Source organism: Balaenoptera borealis, assembly GCF_965194805.1.
Source record: "Balaenoptera borealis genome assembly, chromosome: 11".
NCBI lineage: Eukaryota > Metazoa > Chordata > Mammalia > Artiodactyla > Balaenopteridae > Balaenoptera > Balaenoptera borealis.
The window spans coordinates 80,591,470-80,597,506 of record NC_138868.1 but is presented as its reverse complement, the minus strand read 5'-3'; positions in this window follow the sequence as shown (position 1 = coordinate 80,597,506).

Here is a 6,037-nt window from a genome sequence, read left to right as displayed (position 1 = left end):
TTTTCTTTTTTAATCTATATTTGAACATCATTTAATTTATTGGGAAACTACTGATCAAGAGGTTAAGTGGTATAAGCAAAGAAGATAGTATTAAGGAGTCTGCAGTATGAAAAAGAAATCTTCTCTAACTGTTGGAGCTCTTCTTTTAGCTAGTTAGCTTTAAGTGCCTTCCCAGAACTCCTGTTGTAAAATTTTCAGTATTACTTCCTTTATGTGGTATGAAATACTCAGTGCTGCTTTATAATTGGAAATGACTTACTTCTTACAGAATAGCATACAGATGTTATACTACTGGAAAAAAGTAGAGCCAGGTGTTGATTCTCAACTGTGAGAGGAAGGAGAGTTTGTCCCCCAAACCCTTGGAGCCAATAATTTTTAACAAGGAATGGTATCTTTAGGAAATAGCCTAGGGATTCAGATAACTTACTTGAATAGGAGATAAAAAATGGTGTATCGTGTGCTGATCTGACTCTTGCAATGTTTGTCATTTATTGTCTAATGGTTTCTTGTTTTTCGAATGCTTCCAGTAAAATTCTTGACATAATCCATTTTTGACAGTAATAGTATTTTTATGTATAATGTATAGGTTTTGTTGATTTGAGTATTACTTTGTTTGAAGTACTCTAGATTAGTGTTTCTTAAATGGGAATATGAGGGCCTTCTATGGGAATGTTAGATTGACCCTCAAGAGTACTTCTCTTAAATACAAATTCCTTTTCATCTGTTGAGCCAAAAATTTATCTTTAACAATATTAATGCTGTCACTGTGTGAGGAGGTGAAGAAGAGAGTAGAATTTTAAGATAGAGTTTTTAAAGCATAGAAGTTAATGTAGAGTATTAACAATGAAACATTTTACTTTAAAAAAAATTTATTTATTTGTTTGTTTTTATTTTTGACTGTGTTGGGTCTTTGTTGCTGCACGCGGGCTTTCTCTAGTTGTGGTGAGCGGGGGCTACTCTTCGTTGCGGTGCGTGGGCTTCTCATTGCGGTGGCTTCTCGTTGCATAGCACGGGCTCTAGGCATGCAGGCTTCAGTAGTTGTGGTGCGCAGGCTCAGTAGTTGTGGCGCATGGACTTAGTTCCTTCGCGGCATGTGGGATCTTCCCGGGCCAGGGCTCAAACCTGCATTGGCAGGCAGAATATTAACCACTGTGCAACCAGGGAAGCCCTGAAACATTTTACTTTGAACTATTTCTTCATCAAAACATGTCCCTTCTCCTTAAATGCTTATGTGAAGTTATAAAAGCATTTATTGAAATACATTATGTACTCAGCTTGAGAAGCCAGTAAGAATACTGTTTTTTTTTTTTTAACTGCTTTCTTGAAGTGTATTTAAAACTGTTGTGATAATTCATAATCTGATAAAGTTTTGTTCGGGCTTTCAAGGCTCCTATAGCCTAAAGTTTTGTAGCACGTCTCTCATGTGCTTACCAAATATCTAAAGTATCAAATAAATTGGGGACATTTTAATACATAATTTAAATGCATTTCTATATTAAACAAAGAGAAAAGGCAAAATAATCTCTTAATCATACGTCTAAAGAATTCTTAAAGAGGAATTCTCTCTTCTTGAGGTGTATTACTTCTTGACTGATACTGGCAATCATTACATCAAGAAGGCCTTTCAAAGAAGGCTTTATTTACTCTTCAGGAGAAAAGAGAAGTAACAGCAAAATATCTTTGATATCCCGAGGAAAGGCCAGTCTGGATTATTAAATATTTTGGATCATAATTTTTTTTTAATAAATTTATTTTTTATTTATTTATTTTTGGCTGAATTGGGTCTTCTTTGCTGCGCTGGCTTTCTGTAGTTGCGGCGAGCGGGGGCTACTCTTCCTTGCGGTGCGTGGGCTTCTCATTGCGGTGGCTTCTCGTTGCGGAGCATAGGCTCTAGGTGCGTGGGCTCAGTAGTTGTGGCTCCCGGGCTCTAGAGTGCAGGCTCAACAGTTGTGGCACACGGGCTTAGTTGCTCCGCGGCATGTGGGATCTTTCCGGACCAGGGCTTGAACCTGTGTGCCCTGCATTGGCAGGCAGATTCTTAACCACTGCGCCACCAGGGAAGTCCCTAGATCATATAATTTTTTAATGAATGTAGTTTTATTACTTTCATAAATATCTGTTAACAACCAGACAAACAAATTGCTTAAGACTTGGTCTTTTTTATTGACAGACATTGTTACCGATAGGTAGTACTGCCGAAGCCCAAAAAAGCAGTCTAACTTTTACGGTCAAATTTATATAGATTATGTAAAGATAAATTCCTGCCCCAAGCCTCAGGTGAATTATCTCTAATTCACTATTTAATTGTAGAGACTCTTCTTGTGAACTTTTACTTCACTGGATCAAATCTTCAGATCTTTTAAAGCACAATTTATTTACCTTTTCTCAAATATCAGTCTTAATAAAACAAACATCATAAATTTGCTGTATCCACTTTATAATCTTTTATATCCTATACAGATTATGCTTCCTTTGCTCCTTTCCTAGACCAGTTGTTATTGGTTTGATCATTTTCTTTTTATTTTGTGTGCTTTGTCTGTAATTTATTAAACCTTTTATAATATGGCTCAATTTTGCATGGGTTCTGGTTTATGATGTGTTAAGTATTATTTAAAATACATCCAGTAAAAAGGTTAGACTTTAACATGAGTATGGATTCTTATCTTACAATGCCAATTTCATTGGAGCTTTGTTTTATTTATTTTATGGATCTATGGCCCATAAATATAGGAGTTATATTAAAATTTTCTTAGTTTTTCCTCAAGTTATATCATTTTGAAGAAATTTTATCCTTTGCAATTTTGGTTTTCTCAGCTCTAAAGTAATAATGAAAATTGTACCACACATGATGTATTGTTTTACATATAAACTAAAATTGTGGATATTATGAAATATTCAAATACAGTACTTAAAATTATCTTTAAAGCTAACAAAAATAAGCAAAATAGGTATGTATAAAACCAGCTTTACCCCAGACTCAATGGTGTGTGTGTGTGTAATAAACTGAGTGTTACTGGGTATTACCCATAATTTGTTTTTCCATGTAGAAAATAGCTTGTGGGTAAAAGTCCTTCACGTATTTTGGTGAAAAGAAAATGTGCTTCCATATGATTGCTACCAGTTGCATTTGAACCATGAAAGATGAAAGGCTAAATTATTTAAACAACTTGTCACTAGAGACTTAGAGTTATTAAGTTATCAAACTTAGCAAAATTATTTTTTGTGAATATTGAATTAAGTGCAATTAGTTTACCTTTAGTACTTTCCCCGTATTCTATTATGCAAATCGAATGACTTATAGCAAGTTTATACACAGTTATTTTTAATCTACAAATGTAGAAACCTTACCTGTTTTTGGATTTATATCATTCCTTGAAACTACTTTAAATATTGAGAGAGTTTTTAGAAGTAATATCAAAGAAACCTGAGTTGGTTTCCTCTTTGCCACATCCTTGTTATGTCACTTTTAAAGTCACTTGACTTCTGTCATCTTCAGTTTTATTGTCTGTAAAATAGCGATAATAGTACTTACCAGTATTGTTGTGAAATTCAAACAGGGCCCTATCCACAGCACTAAGTAAATGTTGAATGAATACACCTTGGTATTTAAATGAAAAGCAGTTAGTCAGAATAGTTCTTTTTTTTCTAACAAATTTTTCCATCCTGTATAAACTGGAATAGCTGAGATTTTCTGTTTTATTCTACCACTTATTATATCTGACTTACATTTCTCTTGGACTAAACGTTTCAATAAATCCCAAGCATCTAGTATGTTCTGAGATGTGTTCTAGGCATAGAATAGACAAGTATTTCTGACCCTTATGGGATTTTCATTTTAATTGATAAAATATGTTAAAAATTGATAAAATATCGTATGGTGGCATGCTATTAAGGGAAAAGTCGAGGAAGGGGTCTGGGGAGTGTGTGAGTATAGGGTTGCCATTTTAAATGGAGTATACACTGATAAAGTGATATTGAGCAGAAATCTCAAGAAGTAAATGGTTAAGCCATATGGATAATCAGGAGAAGAGCATTCTAGGCAGAAGGACTTTCTGTTCTTCAGTAGTCAGCTCAGGACTACTGTTCTGAGCTGGTAGTCTGCTTGGTGTTTTTAAGAAGTGGCAAGGAAATCATTGAGACGATAATGAGGAAGACGAGAGTATTAGCCAGGATTAGAAAATGAGGTTAGAGAGACTGGGAGTAATGATTGTGCCTGATTGTAGTTAATCATGTAGGGCATTGTAGGCCTTTTCAAAGACTTAGACTTTCATTGAGTGAAGGGGGAAGCAATTAGGGTTCTGATCAAAGCGAGGATGGAAGTCTGTAGAATTAGATAGGAGGGTAATACAGTAATCCAGATGAGAAATGGTGTAGTTTGAATGAGACCGAGGGCAATGGAAATAATAAGTGTCAGATTCTGAAAATATTTTGATAATAGAGCTGGTAGAGTATGCTGATGGATTTGATGTGGGGTATGAGAAAGAAGAATCAAGAATGACTCCAAGATTTTTAGCTTGAAGAACTATGAATGAAGCAGCCATTTACCAAGATGAGGAAGACTCAGGAGCAGGTTTGAGGATGGAAAATCGCGAATTTAGTTTTGGATATGTTATGTTAGTTAGGCCTATTAGATGTCCCAAGGGAAATGTAGAGTATGCAGTTGGATATTTGAGTTTGAAGTTAAAGGGAGGTCTGAGCTGGATGTGTTATATATATATATATATATATATATAGATATATCTATCTATCTATCTATATATATATATAGATATAGATATATATATCTATCTATATATATATATATATATAGATAGATATATATATCTATATATATATATATATATATCATATGACATCATTGGTGTATAGCCTTATTTTAAGTCAGGGCATGGATGAGATCACTTAGTAAGTATAGCCAGAGAATAGGCCTGAATTGAAGATATGTGATTAGTGAAATTTGGGGCCAACTTTTGTGATTTTTCAATTAGAAATGTGATGTTAACATTTTCTGCTACACACAAAATCATTACTTTCCACAACGTTATGGAAGCTCTGAGATTTAAGAAACAAGATTGATAATATATAAGCATATGACAAATTTAAAAGGGGGAATGCCGTTTTATTCTTGTAATGAGGCTTTTTGTTTTGGGATAATAATACAGTTTTGCATTTTAATATATCTGAAATGCTAGTTCTTTTTTTTCTGGTAGTTGGAAATTGCTATTCTGATTCAATTTGTGAGTTTTAGCACTAGAGGGCAGGCTTGCCTCTAGACTGTGAAGAGCTGTGAATGGATTAATTTAGCCAAATGTATTACTGTACCTATATTCAATCCCAATTAATGAATGGATTTCTTTCTCAAGCGACAAGTATACTATCTACTATATTTTTTCAGTTGCTGGGAAAGCATAAAATTAGGCTAGTGGTTGATTTTAGTATATCTAGGATCGACAGTTGATATTTGCATATGAAGTCCAAGGAAACACAAGCGTAGCTTACTACAATTATGTTAAGATCTTATATAGAGGGTCCACACATATATGAGCATAAGAGAATTTGAAGCCAGTCAGAAGAAATATTGGTCATGAAAACATTCAGGAAATGTACTGAGCTGTTAACTTTGTGCTATCACACTCTTTATCTTTTGTGATAAAGAGTTGTGGCTACAAAAATAAGTAAAATATAGTCCCTGCCTAAATAAGCTTTGGTGTAGCATCTTATAGCACTTAATATCTTGTGCTGTATCTATTTAAATGTCTTTTTCCTTCAATAATAGAAATCATGACTCATTTATTTTTGATACTTCCAAGTGCCCATGGCAGTGCTTGGTACTTAGGTTAGTTCATAGCGTATGGATAAATGAATGAAAAAAGACAGGGGAAAAAAAAAAAAAAAAGAACAGAGTCAAGGCCTTTGCAAAAATCTATTTTCTTTTCATACTTTTTCCCTTGCAGGAAAGCCCTCCTATTAACAAATACAAAAAGGTTATGGAGATGATTCCAACTCTCCATCTTTGCTCCCACTCCTCTTGCTGATA